Source organism: Chlorocebus sabaeus, chromosome 16, assembly GCF_047675955.1.
Source record: "Chlorocebus sabaeus isolate Y175 chromosome 16, mChlSab1.0.hap1, whole genome shotgun sequence".
Lineage (NCBI taxonomy): Eukaryota > Metazoa > Chordata > Mammalia > Primates > Cercopithecidae > Chlorocebus > Chlorocebus sabaeus.
In genome coordinates, this window is record NC_132919.1 from 67,268,885 (window position 1) to 67,284,638 (window position 15,754).

Genomic DNA, 15,754 nt, shown 5'->3' on the forward strand with positions numbered 1-15,754 from the left:
ACCACCACGCCTGGCTTCTTTTTTTTTTTTTTCTTTCTAGAATTCTGATCAAACGATGTGAGACTCTTTCATTGTATCCTCCTTGTGTCTTAAACTCTTCTCTTTTTGTCCCTTTTCTGCATTCTGGGTAATTTCTTCTGCTCTATCTTCCAATGCCTCTCTGGGATCCCACTTTAAGTTTTGGCCTGGACATTCATCTCTCTTGTCAAATATCTGTAATATTGCTAAGGACATATTTTTTAAAAAAACTTTTATCCAAGCCAGGCGCAGTGGCTCATGCCTGTAATCCCAGCACTTTGGGAGGCTGAGGCGGGTGGATCATGAGGTCAGGAGATCGAGACCATCCTGGTTAACATGGTGAAACCCCATCTCTACTAAAATACAAAAATTAGCGGGGCGTGGTGGTGGGCACCTGTAGTCCCAGCTATTTGGGAGGCTGAGATAGGAGAATGGCGTGAACCTGGGAGGCGGAACTTGCAGTGAACCAAGTTCCTGCCACTGCACTCCAGCTTGGGCAATAGAGAGAGATTCCGTCTAAAAAAAAAAAAAACCCAAAAAAAAAAAAAACCTTTATTCAGCTTTTGCATTTTTTTTCAATGGGAAAGTTGGTCTGACTAACTTAGCCTATCATTACAGGATATGGAAGTCCTACCATCCTCCTCATTGCCTGTTTCATGTATGTTCTCCTTTCCCTGATAATCCAAATTGGAGCCATTCTCCAGGGACTGTCTCCAAGCCCATCTCTTCCATCAGCCCTTCCCTGTCCTGTCCCTGTTGAGCTTTCCTGCCCCTAGAACTAGAATCGATTGTCCCCCACTCAGTGGCAGCACGTGGGGACCTCTCTTGGATTGTTCACTTATCAGATAACTTAGGAATTGATGTATTGTCTTCCATAGTAGATGATCAGCTCCGTAGGTGAACAGGGAAGGCAGGAATAGCTCTCAACAGTAGCTCAAAATCGTAGCAAATAAGAAGGGTTGGTGGAGATAAGGGAGATTTGGGTTCAGTAAGTTTGAAGCAGTTTCTGGTGTCTGACCAGGTATTTGGTGGTGCAGGTTAAGACCCTCTGTCCCCAACGGCTTCATTAAACCCCTATTGGCCCCAAAGGACCTTCTTCCTCGAGCTGGAGGCTGCTGGGAGAGGGAGCTTGGGTCTGGAAACCCCAGGTCAGACAACTCCAGGGGGCGGTAGAGGCTTGAAGGTGACTGCATTACCCTGGCAGGATGGTAGATGGCAGTCCACGCATTCCCATTGCAGCCCTAGGCCGCGTTCATGCACTTGGGGGTCGAACCAGAACCGAACAGAACTAGGCTTAGACCAATGTGTCTGCTCCAAGTTGGACCTCTTTCGGTCCCCAAGACCCAAAACAAGATATGATGAACGACCTCTCTTCCAACCTGTCCTGTCTCCCCTTGGGTCCCGTGCTATGGCGGTGCCCCACTGAATTCCAGTTTCTGGACCAGAGAAATCCTTTCAATCAACTCTCCTAATCATTCTCAGTTAAAAAAAAATTGTTTTAATATATGACAACGAGTGTCAATTAAGGTATTAAAAAAAAAGAAAGAAGACAGACTTGCCTTACCATGGTGCGACCTCTGCTCTCTGCAGCCCCAGCCTCAGGTGATCCTCCCACCTCAGGCTCCCTCGTAGCTGGGACTACAGGTGCTGTACCACCATCCTCAGCTAATATTTTTGTATTTTTTTTGTAGAGACAGGGTTCACTGTGTTGCCCAGGCTGGTCTCAAACTCCTGGACTCAAGTGATCCACCCTCCTCGGCCTCCCAAAGAGCTGGGATTACAGGCTTGAGCCACCTGGCCTGGCTGAAATTCTAATATATAACGCAGGGGTTTGTTCAGTTAAGTGGCAAAAGAATAAAAATGATTTTCCCAAAGCTGGATTTCCAAAAGGAAGAAAATAAAAGTAGAGCTTTACTTATACCATATGCAAAAATAAACTCCAGATGGATCAAAAATTTAAATGTAAAAACTAAATGCATAAAATCTAATGAAAATCTAGAAGCTCACATGTACAACGTACAAGAGTGGGAAAATATTAACCAAGATTGAAAATCCAGAAGCTACAACAGGAAAAAAAAAGGGGATATAAATATTTCACTGTATAAAAGTTAAAACATTTTGGGGGCGGAAAAACAGAACATAAATACAGGCATTAGGAAAATGTTATTTTAAAAAGGAAAATAGTAGATTTAGAAAAAAGTTTTAATGCAGGTGGCAAGACAAGGGTTAACAGCTGTACTATACAGAAAGATCTTCCAAGTTAACAAGAAAAAGACAGACACTTCACAGAACAATGGTGAAGTCACGGATAGAGGACTCATGGAAAAACAATTATTAAAAAAGACTCAGGCCGGGAGCTGTGGCTCACGCCTGTAATCCCAGCAGTTTGGGAAGCCAACGCAGGCAGAGCATGAGGTCAGGAGATCCAGACCATTCTGGCTAACACAGTGAAATCCCCTCTCTACTAAAAATACAAAAAATTAGCCAGGCGTGGGGACATGTGCCTATAATCCCAGCTACTCGGGAGGCTGAGGCAGGGGAATCACTTCAACCCAGAAGGCGGAGGTTGCAGTGAGCTGAGATTGCGTCACTGCACTACAGCCTGAGCGACAGAGACTCCATCTCAAACAACAACAAAAGCAGCAGCAAAGAAACACACACACACACACACATCTACTGTTCAACTGAGCAATCTTACTCTTTGAAATCTATCCCATGGAAATAAAACCACCCATCCACAGGGATAGGTGTGCAGTATAAGGATGCTCAGTGTAGGATTAGTTAGTTGCAGAACACTGAAAACAGTAAATGCCCATCAGCAAATGGTTGAATAAATGGTTAACAACCATTCAGTGAAATATTATGCAGTCTTTAAAAAGGGAACTGAGGGCCTGGCACAGTGGCTCACGCCTGTAATCCCAGCACTCTGGGAGGCCGAGGCAGGCAGATCACCTGAGGTCAGGAGTTGGAGATCAGCCTAGCCAATATGGTGAAACCCTGTCTCTACTAAAAATACAAAAATTAGCTGGGCGTGGTGGCATGCACCTGTAGTCCCAGCTACTCGGGAGGCTGAGGCAGGAGAATTGCTTGAACCTGGGAGGTGGAGGTTGCAGTGAGCTGAGATCGCACCACTGCTCTCTGGCCTGGGCCACAGAGTGAGACTCCGTCTCAAAAACAAAAAAACAAAACAAAACAAAAAAGAAGGGAGCTGTAGAGCTATATCAATTGTCTTGGAGGAATATTTAGGAGGTATTGTTGAGAAAGAAAAGCAAGAAGTAAAAAGTGTGATCCTGTTTTTTGAAAACTAACAACAAATCCCCTATATTTCATGTACATACATATGTGTGTATGTATATGATTATATGAGCATTAAAAAAATGAATGAATACAAACTGGGTAGTGGACATGGGTTACCTGGTTGGGAGAGAAGGAGAGGAAAAAAAGTTTAAAAACAAGATTAGGCCAGGCGCAGTGGCTCATTTCTGTAATCCTAGCACTTTGGGAGGCTGAGGCGGGTAGATCACGAGGTCAAGAGATCGAGACCATCCTGGCCAACATGGTGAAAGCCTGTCTCTACTGAAAATACAAGAATTAGCTGGGCGTGGTGGCGCATGCCTGTAGTCCCAGCTACTCAGGAGTCTGAGGCAGGAGAATCGCTTGAACCTGGGAGTCAAGAGGTTGCAGTGAGCCAAGATTATGCCACTGCACTCCAGCCTGGTGACAGAGAGACACTCTGTCTCAAAAAAAAGAAAAAAAAGAAGAAGAAGAGAAGACGACTAGGTTTGGTATAGTGGCTCATGCCTGTAATCCTAGCATTTTGGAAGGCCAAGATGGGCAGACTGCTTGAGTCCAGGAGTTTGAGACAAGCCTGGGCAACATAGTGAAACCCTGTCTCTATAAAAAATAAAAATAAAAAACTTAGCCAAGCATGGTGTCATGTGCTTATAGTCCCAGCTACTCAGGAGGCTGAGGTGGGAGGATCACTTGAGCCCAGGAGTTTGAAACTGCAGTGAGCCATGATCGTGTCACTGCACTCCAGCCTGGGTGACAGAGGAAGACCCTGTCTTTAAAACAAACGAACAAAACACTGCTTTAAAAAGTTTGGAAGAGGCCGGGCGCGGTGGCTCATGCCTGTAATCCCAGCACTTTGGGAGGCCAAGGCGGGCGGATCACAAGGTCAGGAGATCGAGACCATGGTGAAACTCCATCTCTACTAAAAAAACTATTAGCCGGGCGCAGTGGCAGGTGCCTGTAGTCCCGGCTACTGGGGAGGCTGAGGCAGGAGAATGGCGTGAACCCGGGAGGCAGAGCTTGCAGTGAGCCAAGATCACGCCACTGCACTCCAGCCTGGGTGACAGAGCAAGACTCCGGCTCAAAAATAAATAAATTAAAAAAAAATAAAAAGTTTGGAAGATAGAATAACACTTAATGTGTTTAGGTAAAATTGTTTGTGCTGATATGTAGAAAAATCGTTTTAAAAGAATAAAATAGTGAAAAATCTAGTTCAGACCTTCATCACCTCTTATTAGTCTTCCCCTGTCAAGGAGAGTCAGACCTCAGTCCACACTGAACCCCTTACAGACTCTTTTTTTTTTTTTTTTTGAGACGGAGTCTCGCTCTGTAGCCCAGGCAGGAGTGCAGTGGCCGGATCTCAGCTCACTGCAAGCTCCGCCTCCCGGGTTTACGCCATTCTCCTGCCTCAGCCTTACAGACTCTTTTTTATCCTTACACCAGACCCACAGACACTGAGGATCATATCTAAATCAGGTCTGTTCCCCCAAAGTCTGAATGGTGCCAAGTGTCCAGGGTCAATCTGTGCTGAAATATTCAGTAAGTCTCTTGAGGTGATTGTTTCATCTCTCAGCCTGGAGAATCTGCAGAGGGAAGGTGGATGCCACAGCTCCTTGCCTCATAGAAATACTTTTTTTTTTTTTTTCTTGAGACAGGCTCTTGCTCTGTTGCCCAGACTGGAGTGCAGCGGTGTGATCACGGCTTGCTCATTGCAGCCTTGACCTCCCAGGCTTAAGTGATCCTCCTACCTCAACCTCCTGAGTAGCCGGGGTTACAGGCACATGTCGCCACCACGCCCAGATAATTTTTTTTTTTCTTTTTTTTTTTTTTTGAGACAGAGTCTCGCTCTGTCACCCCAGGCTGGAGTACAATGGTGCAGTAATCTAGGCTCACTGCAATCTCCGCCTCCCGGGTTCAAGCAATTCTCCTGCCTCAGCCTCCGGAGTAGCTGGGACTACAGGCACGTGCCACCACACCTCACTAATTTTTGTATTTTTAGTAGAGACAGGGTTTCACTATGTTGACCAGGCTGGTCTCAAACCCCTGACCTCATGATCTGCCTACCTCGGCCTCCCAAAGTGCTGGGATTACAGGCGTGAGCCACCGCGCCTTGCCTCATAGAAATTCTTAAAGCTATCTGCCTCAAATGTTCATGGGCATTAGAATCATGGTTTGAGGGATGAGGATGGCATTCTGACTGGCAGGACTGGAGTGGAGCCCAATAATCAGCGTTATTTTTCAAACATTCCCATGTTATTCCGCTACCACTTTGAGAATCTCTTTTAAACACAGAACCACATAGACAGCTGATTTTTTCATATCCATTTAAACTCAGAGACATCTCAGATTTACCAAAATCCTTTTTTTTTTTTTTTTTTTTTTTTTTTTAGAGACAGGGTCTTGCCCTGTCACCCAGGTTAGAGTACAGTGGCATGATCATAGCTCACTGCTGCCTCCAACTCCTGGGCTTAAGTGATCCCCCTGCCTCAGCATCTCTAGTAACTGGGACCACAGTTGTGTGCCCCCATGCCTGGCTAATTTTTTTTTTTTTTTTTTTTTGAGACAGAGTCTTGCTCTGTCTCCCAGGCTGGAGTGCAGTGGCGCGATCTCAGCTCACTGCAACCTCCACCTCCCAGGTTCAAGCGATTCTCCTGCCTCAGCCTCCCAAGTAGCTGGGACTACAGGCATGTGCCACCACACCCAGGTAAATTTTTGTATTTTTAGTAGAGACGAGGTTTCACTGTGTTAGCCAGGCTGGTCTCGATCTCCTGACCTCATGATCTGCCTGCTTCGTCATCCCAAAATGCTGGGATTACAGGCGTGAGCCACCGCGCCCAGCCTAATTTTTTTTTGAGACAGGATCTCACTGTTACCCAGGCTGGAGGGCAATGGCTTGAACATGGTTCACTGCAGCCTCGACCTCCTGGTCTGAAGTGATTCTCCTACTTCAGCCTCCTGAGTAGCTGAAACCAATGGGGTGCATGCCACCTTATCCATCTAATTTTTAAAAGACAAAAAAATTCACCACTGGCCAGGCAGGACCCCCCGTGGTGGGTAGCCAGTCTGCTAAACTGTCTTAGAGGATGTTCTTTAGCACATTCCTTCTTTTACTCATCAAATTTTTATCATGTCCCTAGTCTGAATCAGCCCTGCTCTAGATCACATTGCTTGAGACAATTTCTGAGACAGTGAGATCCTGTCTCAAAAAAAAAAAAAAAAAAAACTAGCCAAGCATGTTGGCACACAATTGTAGTCCCAGTTACTAGAGAGGCTGAGGCAGGAGGATCACTTGAGCACAGGAATTCAGGGCAGGAGTGAGCTGGATGTTGAGTCAGAGTCTCCACAAAAAGCAACTCTCCTGCCTTGCTCTCCCAAAGTGCTGGGATTACAGTCGTGAGCCACCATACCCAGCTAATTTTTTAAATTTTCTTGTAGAGAGGAGGTTCTCAACATTTTGCCCAGGCTGGTCTTGAACTCCTGGCCTCAGGCGATCCTTGCCTCAGCATCCCAAAGTGCTGGGATTAAAGGTGTGAGCCACCATGCCTGGCCAAAATGCAATTCCTGAAACCCTATCAAATTTGTCCACCACCCACTCAACCTTACCAATCTCAGTAAATGACTCCAAGTCCAGCCTGGTTCCTCACACCTGGAACATGGAAGTCATTCTTAATTCTACCCTTTTCCTCATTCTCAACATCTAATCTATTATCTTCTTGCCAAGTTGTCTGCAAAATATACCTTAAACTTCCCTTCTATTTATGTTGCCACCTTCCATCACGTCTCATGGAAATTACTGTAACAGAATCTTCTCTGGTCTCCCCACTTCCATTCTTGCCCCCTTACACTCCATACTCCACACACAGGCAGTGGTGAGTCTCTTGAAAATGTAAATAAGATCAAATTGCTTCTTTTCTATAAATCTGTCAAAGTTCTAACTCTTTTTTTTTTTTTTTTTTTTGAGATGGAGTCTTGCTCTGTCATCCAGACTGGAGTACAGTGGCACGATCTTGGCTCACTACAACCTCCACCTCCTGGGTTCAAGTGATTTTCCTGCCTCAGCCTCCCAAGTAGTTGGGATTACAGGCACGTGCCACCACACCAAGCTAATTTTTTTTTATTTTTAGTAGAGATAAAGTTTCACCATGTTGGCCAGGCTGGTCTTGAACTCCTAACCTCAAGTGATCCACCCGCCTCAGCCTCCAAAAGTGCTGGGATTACAGGTGTGAGCCACTGGGCCTGGCTAGCTCTAACTCCTTATGGTTACTTCAAGGCCCTCCTCAGTGAGCTGGCCCCTGCCTCCCTTTCCACTTCACCTCAAGATATTCTCCCCCTGCCCCTTCTTGCTGTGCCTCTAACCAGGACTGGCAACATAATATGTGGGGCCCAGTGAAAAAGAAGTTGTGGGACCCTCCATCAAAAATTATTAAGAATTATGGCGGGTGCAGGGGCTCATACCTCTAATCCCAGCACTGGGATGCCAAGGTGGGTGGATCACTTGAGGTTAGGAGTTTGAGACCAGGTTGGCCAACATGGTGAAACTCCATCTCTACTAAATATACGAAAATTAGCCGGATGTGGCAGTGTGTGCCTGTAGTCCCAGCTACTTGGGAGGCTGAGGTGGGAGAATTGCTTGAACCCAGGAGGCAGAGGTTACAATGAGCCAAGATCACACCACTGTACTCCACCCTGAGCAACAGAGTGAGACTCTGTCTCAAAAAAAAAAAACCAAAAAAACCCTAAGAATTTCTAAATGTCTGTGGCAGAGCATGAAACCAAGCGAGGGGCTCTTCTCAGTGTGGAGCCTGTACAAGTGGCCCTGCCTCTCGCCTGGCCTGGGCTGTGCCTCTGTCTGGAGCACTATGCCCCAGTTTACAACATCGAGCTCTTGGCTCAAATGTCACCTGGTCCAGAGGTCTCGCCTGACCATTGCTTAATTTAAAGCAGCCTCATACAGTTCCTCTGTGTCACATCACCCCACGCTGTCTTCTTAGCACCTCGCCCTGCTTGAAATGATCTCATTTATTTACTCATATATTGTCTGTCTCCTTACCTGCTCCCCCAGCCAGAACACAAACTCCATGAGAACAAGAACCTTTCCCGCCAGGCTCACCTCTGGCGTCTTTAGCATCTAGAGTAGGGCTGATTCGGACTAGGCACATGATAAATATTTGATGAATAAAGGAAGGAATGTGCTAAAGAATGTACTCCAAGACACCGGTCTAGCATATTGGCTACCTACCACAGGGTGTCCTGTATGGCCAGTGGTGAATTTTTTTTTTTTTTTTTTTTCCTTTGAAAAATGCTCCTGGCTGGGCGCAGTGGCTCACGCCTGTAATCCCAGCACTTTGGGAAGCCGAGGTGGGTGGATCATTTGAGTTTAGGAGTTCTGGGCCAGCCTGGCCAGACTGGGGAAACCCTGTCTCTACTAAAAATACAAAAATTAGCCGGGCATGGTGGTGTATGCCTGTAATCCCAGCTACTCGGGAGGCTGAGGCAGGAGAATCACTAGAACAGGTGGCAGGGGATATGCTACCTAACTGAACTGAGCAGGCCATCACTATTGCTGGCATTCCACAATCCATCACTGAGTGTGTCAAACAGATCTGCGTGGTCATGTTGGAGTCCCCACCAAAGGGTGTGATCATCCCGTACCGGCCCAAGCTGTCCAGCTCTCTGGTCATCTTTGCAGGTGGTCAGGACAGGTACAGCACAGACAGCGACAGTGCGAGCTTTCCTCACACCACCCCATCCATGTGTCTCAACCCTGACCTGGAGGGACCACCTCTAGAGGCCTGTACCATTCAAGGACAGTATGCCATTCCACAGCCAGATTTGACCAAGCTGCACCAGTTGGCAATGCAACAGTCTCATTTTCCCATGACGCATGGCAACACCGGATTCAGTGCAGGTTTGGATGCATCTGCGCAAACTACTTCTCATGAACTCACCATTCCAAACGATTTGATTGGCTGCATAATTGGGCGTCAAGGTGCCAAAATCAATGAGATTCGTCAGATGTCTGGGGCGCAGATCAAAATTGCGAACCCAGGGGAAGGATCTACTGGTAGGCAGGTTACCGTCACTGGATCTGCTGCCAGCATTAGCCTGGCTCAATATCTAATCAATGTCAGGCTTTCCTCGGAGACGGGTGGCATGGGGAGCAGCTAGAACAATGCAGATTCATCCATAATCCCTTTTTGCTGTTCACCTCCACCCATGATCCATCTGTGTAGTTTCTGAACAGTTGGCGATTCCAGGTTTTAAATAGTTTGTAAATTTTCAGTTTCTACATATTTTATCATCCACTTGTGAATTTTTAATTAAAGCATTTTAATTCCTTTCTCTGTTCAGCTGTTGATGCTGAGATCCATATTTAGTTTTATAAGCTTCTTCCTGTTTTTTCTTTTTTTGTTGTTGGTTTTTTGTTTTGTTTTTTTGGCTCATGAATTTTTCTGTTTGTCATGGAAATGTAAGAGTGGAATATTAATACATTTCAGTTTAGTTCTGTAATGTCAGGAATTTTTCAAAAAAATTAAAAGATGGACTGGAGCTTTTTCTTTGTGAATAGAAAAATAATAAATAAATAAATAAATAAAAATTGGCTTTGCATGGTGGCAGGCACCTATAATCCTAGTTACTTGGGAGGCTGAAGTGGGAGGATTGCCTGAGACCAGGAGTTCAAGGCTACAGTGAACTATGATGGTGCCACTGCACTCTAGCCTGGGCAACAGAGTGAAACCCTGTCTTTAAAACAAGTAATTGACGGGGTACGGTGGCTCACGACTGTAATCCCAGCATTTTGGGAGGCCAAGAAAGGCAGATCATTTGAGACTGGGAGTTCAAGAGCAGCCTGACTAACATGGTGAAACACTGTCTCTACTAAAAATACCAAAAAATTAGCTGGGCCTGGTGATGCATGCCTGTAGTCCCACCTACTCGGGAGGCTGAGGCAGGAGAATCGCTTGAACCTGAGAGGTGGAGGTTGCAGTGAGCCGAGATCACACCACTGCACTCTAGCCTGGGAGACGGAGTGAGACTCCATCTCAAAAACAGTAAATAAATAAAACAGTCAAAACTCCACAAAAACCGTTGAAAAATAAGATATTCACATGGTCTCAAAGTATCATCTTTTACAAGGGTGCAGTCTGGCTGACAAGACAGTAACCAATAAATGAAACTCGACATCACTAATAATGAGGACAGTTGATACCATTTGCCTCCTCATGTTGTGCTCTGAGAAGAACACAGCACCACCTAATTAGTATTCTTGCAAAATGTTTCAACTGAATCTAGTCGTTCTCCTAGCCTCAGCCTCCCAGGCTCAAATGATCCTCCCACTTCAGCCTCTCAAGTAGCTGGGATTACAGGTGCATGCCACCACACCCGGCTATTCTATTTTATTTTTTTGTAGTGACAGGGTCTTACTATGTTGCCCACGTTGGTCTTGATTTTCTTTTTTCTTTAGAGACAGGGTCTTGCTCTGTCTCCCAGGCTGGAGGAGTGCTATGGTGGGATCATAGCTCACTGCAACTTCGAACTCCTGGGCTCAAGTGATCCTCTGGCCTCAGTCTCCCGAAGTGCTGGGATTAGAGGTGTGAGCCACTGTGCCTAGCTGACAGGTGCTTTTTGTGACAGATGTTGAGTTTAAAATCCAGGTTTACCTGATGGCAATGTCTTGGTTTATAAACCCTAGAATAAATCTTTTCCTCTTCATCTTTGTGTCTTCTTTAGCACTTCAACCATAACACTCAATATATGTTTCTGTAATTGTTTTGCTCTAAAACATCCTTCAGTGGCTTCCAGAGAAAATTTCCTTGAGGGCTTACAGGTAAAAAAAAAATGTCATTTTTCCCTCTCATAGTTGATTAATGGTTTGGCTGGGTATAGATTTCTAGTTTAGTGTATTACTGCCCAGTCTTTTCTCTGGAGAAACCCAACATCATTCCTATTCCCAATCCTTCATATGTGACCTACTTTTCCTCTCTGGAAGCCTTTAGGAGGTTCTCTTTGTCCCACGTGCCCTGAAATTTCACAATGCTGTGCCTGGTAGCAAATTCTTTTTCATCCATTGTTTTGAGATCTCTCAATTTAGAACTCAGGCCCTTAGTACTAGAAGATGTTCACACATTATTTAATATACTTTTAAAAAAATTGTTTTCAATTCCTTTTTTGTTTGTTTGTTTTTAAGGGATAGGGTCTCACTATGTTGCCCAGACTGGAGTGCAGTGGCTATTCACAGTCATGATCATCACACACTACAGTCTCAAACTCCTGGGCTTAAGCTATCCTCCTCCTTCAGTCTCCCCAGTAGCTGGGATACAGGCATGCTCCACCATGCTGAGTTTTTAATTTTATTTTATTTATTAATTTATTTTGAGATGGAGTCTCACTCTGTTGCTCAGGTTGGAGTGCAATGGCACAATCTCTGCTCATGGCAACCTCTGCCTCCCAGGTTCAAGCAATCCTCCTGTCCCAGCCCCCCTAGTAGCTGGGATTACAGGCATCCGCCACCACACCTAGCTAATTTTTGTATTTTTAGTAGAGACAAGGTTTCACTATGTTGGCCAGGCTGGTCTCCAACTCCTGACCTTAGGTGATCCACCTGCCTCGGCCTCCCAAAGTGCTGGGATTCCAGGCGCCCGGCCACCATGCCCAGCTTTTTAATATGCTTTTCTTCCATTTTCCCTTGTTATTTCTGTAAATCCTACTATTCAGATATTGAATTGATGCTGACACATTTTTTTTTTTTTTTTGAGATGGAGTCTTGCTGTGTTGCCCAGGCTGGAGCGCAGTGGCGCAATCTCGGCTCACTGCAAGCTCCGCCTCCCGGAATCATGCCATTCTCCTGCCTCAGCCTCCGGAGTAGCTGGGACTACAGGCGCCTGCCACTATGCCCGGCTAGTTTTTTCGTTTTTTTTTTTTTATTATTATACATTAAGTTCTAGGGTACATGTGCACAACGTGCAGGTTTGTTACATATGTATACTTGTGCCATGTTGGTGTGCTGCACCCATCAACTCGTCAGCACCCATCAACTCATCATTTACATCAGGTATAACTCCCAATGCCATCCCTCCCCTCTCCCCCGCTCTCATATTTTTAGTAGAGACGGGGTTTCACCTTGTTAGCCAGGACGGTCTTGATCTCCTGACATTGTGATCCGCCCGCCTTGGCCTCTGAACGTCCTGGGATTATAGGCGTGAGCCACCGTGCCCGGCCGATGCTGACATTTTCTTATTCATTCTTTCCCATAGATCTACCTCATCCATTCAGTGAATATTTAGTGCCTACTGTGTGCCAGTCATTAGTCTAGGTGCTGGGGAGATAGAAAAACAAAACTAAGAAACATCTCTGACCTCATAGAGTTTATATTACATACTAGAAAGTGGTAAGTACTTTTGGGCTGGGCAAGGTGGCTCATCCCTGTAATCCCAGCACTTTGGGAGGCCGAGGAGGGTGGATCATCTGAGGTCAGGAGTTCGAGACCAGCCTGGCCAAGATGGCGAAATCCCATCTTCACTAAAAGCACAAAAACTAGGCTGGCATAGTGGTGCTCATCTGTAATTCCAGCTACTTGCAAGGCTGAGGCAGGAGAATTGCTTGAACCTGGGAGGTGGAGGTTGCAGTGAGCCGAGATCACACCACTGCACTCCAGCCTGGGCAACAAGAGTGAAACTCCATCTCAAAAGAAAAAGAAAAAAAGAAATAACTTTTTGCCAGGCACAGTGGCTTATACCTGTAATCCCAGCACCTTGGGAGGCCAAGGCAGGTGGATCACTTGAGGTCAGGAGTTGGAGACCAGCCTGGCCAACATGGTGAAACCCTGTCTCTACTAAAAATACAAAAGTTAGCCAGGCGTGGTGGTGGGCACCTGTAATCTCAGCTACTCGGGAGGCTGAGGCAGAGAACTGCTTGAACCCAGGAGGTGGAGGTTGCAGTGAGCCGAGATTGCGCCACTGCACTCCATCCTGGGCAACAGAGTGAAACTCCATTTCATAAAAAAAAAAAAAAACCAAAGTACTTTTTGAACAAAGACTAGAAGACAAAGGGGCAAGCCAAGGAGACATAGAAGAATGATAAGCAGAAAGAACAGCAAATACATAAGCCCATAGATGGGGCAGGCTGAGGCAGGAACAGGCCTGATGGGATCAAGGTACAGCCAAGGGGCCAGTATGTCCAGAGAGAAGGGAAACAGAGAGAGAAAGATGAGGTCTGAGAGGTGGGGTGGTACGAGGTGAACTTTATATTGTGAGTGATGTGGAAAGTCACTGTACGTTGAATCAGGGAACAAATGTGATCTGACTGACCCTTAACAGATCACCAGAGCTCCTTTGTAGCATGTATGCTGCCAGGCTAGAGGCAGAACACGTAATAGCTACTGCAATAATTCAGGAGAAAGTAAAGGTGGTTTAGACCAGGGTGTCTTTTTACTCTGTTTTCTGTGTGATTTCCCGAGTAGCTGGGATCACAGACGCGTGCCACCCTGTCTGGCTAATTTTTCTTTTTCTTTTCTTTTCTTTTTGGCAGATGGAGTGTCGCTCTTGTCACCCAGGCTGGAGTGCAGTAACGTGACCTCAGCTCACTGCAACCTCTGCCTCTCAGATTCAAATCACTCTCCTGCCTCAGCCTCCTGAGTAGCTGCGATTACAGGTACTTGCCAGCACACCTGGATAATTTTTGCATTTTTAGTAGAGATGAGGTTTCACCGTGTTGGCCAGGCTGGTCTCCAACTCCTGACCTCAAGTGATAGACCTGCGTTGGCCTCCCAAAGCGCTGGGATTACAGGCATGAGCCACTGCTCCCAGCCCCAAAAGTTCTTTCTTTCTTTTCTTTTTTTTTGAGATGGAGTCTTGCTCTGTCACCCAATTCCCCTGCCTCAGCCTCCCGAGTAGCTGGGATTACAGGCACATGCCACCACGCCCGGCTAATTTTTTTGTGTTTTCAGTAAAGACGAGGTTTCACCATGTTGGCCAGACTGGTCTCGAACTCCAGACCTCAGCCAATCTGCCTGCTTCAGCCTCAGCCTCCCAAAGTGCTGGGATTACAGGCGAGCCACTGTGCCCGGCCAAAAGTTCTTTCTTAAACTCAATATCCTTTTTTCTTTTTTGGCATCCCATGCCCCTTGATGGGACGTGTTCCCTTGTATCCTGTGGATATAGATAATTCTTTTGATGGTTTCTTCTATTCATTATCTCTGGTTCCTCTGAAATTTTGGGGGAGGGGGGCTGTTGCTGTCATCATAACCCACTGCAGCCTCCAACTCCTGGGCTGGCTGAAGCAATCCTCTTGCCTCAGCCTCCCGAGTAGCTGGGACCACAGGTGCATGCCACCATGCCTAGTTTTAAAATTCTTTTGTAGAGATGGGGTCTTACTATGATGCCCAGGCTGGGGGTGTTTCTATCTTTCCTGTTACAGGTTCCCTTCAAATGTCTGATAATCTTTGGCTATCTGTTCATAACAAGGCACTAAAAAGCTGAGTGAAAGGTCTATGTGGATGGGGCTTCCTGAATGATGGACTTCTCTGTGGAGTATCTGGACACGAACATGATCTTTATGTAGGAAGACACCTCTCTACCCTCACTCCCATTGTTGGTACAGGAAGGTTTTTCTTCCCTAAGCTAGTCAATTTTCTTTTTTTTTTTTTTTGAGATGGAGTCTCGCTCTGTCGCCCAGGCTGGAGTGCAGTGGCCGGATCTCAGCTCACTGCAAGCTCCACCTCCCAGGTTCACACCATTCTCCTGCCTCAGCCTCCCAAGTAGCTGGGACTACCGGGGCCCGCCACCTCGCCCGGCTAGTTTTTTGTATTTTTTAGTAGAGACGGGGTTTCACCATGTTAGCCAGGATGGTCTCGATCTCCTGACCTCGTGATCCGCCCGTCTCGGTCTCCCAAAGTGCTGGGATTACAGGCTTGAGCCACCGTGCCCAGCCAAGCTAGTCAATTTTCTAGAGAGTGTTCCTATGCTCTTTTGTTGAAGTCAGACTCTCTGACCAGAACGGAGGCTTTACCATATCCTTCCATTTTCAGCATGGTTGCTCCTTTTCACCTATTTTCAGCATGGTTGCTCCTTCTCACCTATAAAGTCCAGTCTCTCTGGTCCAGCCTTTCCAGAGGCAAAACCTCCAGTTTGCTACCTGGGTGGGAAAAGAGACATCGAGTCATCGGTGTCACCAGGGGCTTCCACTTCTTGAGCCTTTGTGATGTACTTTAGCATTGATCAACCTCTTTCCTGTCTTCTACTCCATGACTTCTTTTTCTCCACTCTACTAAAGTCATTTCCATTTATCTATGCTCTCTGGCCTCCAAAATGTTGACATCTGTTGCCTGCCATTGTCTCTTCTCCAGGTCTCTTTGTCTATGTGACTTTATGCACTTCTTACTCCTTTGCTCTCATTTCAGTGGGCTTTTGAGAGGGAGAAGAGGTCAGAGTGGTGTGTATCCCCGTGA

General features: G+C 46.2%; 1 pseudogene; it reads left to right on the forward strand.

Moving 5' to 3' along the window:
- The first annotated feature begins 8,769 nt into the window (after positions 1-8,769).
- On the forward strand, positions 8,770-9,864 carry LOC140708555 (poly(rC)-binding protein 2 pseudogene; annotated as a pseudogene).
- The last annotated feature ends 5,890 nt before the right edge of the window (positions 9,865-15,754 follow it).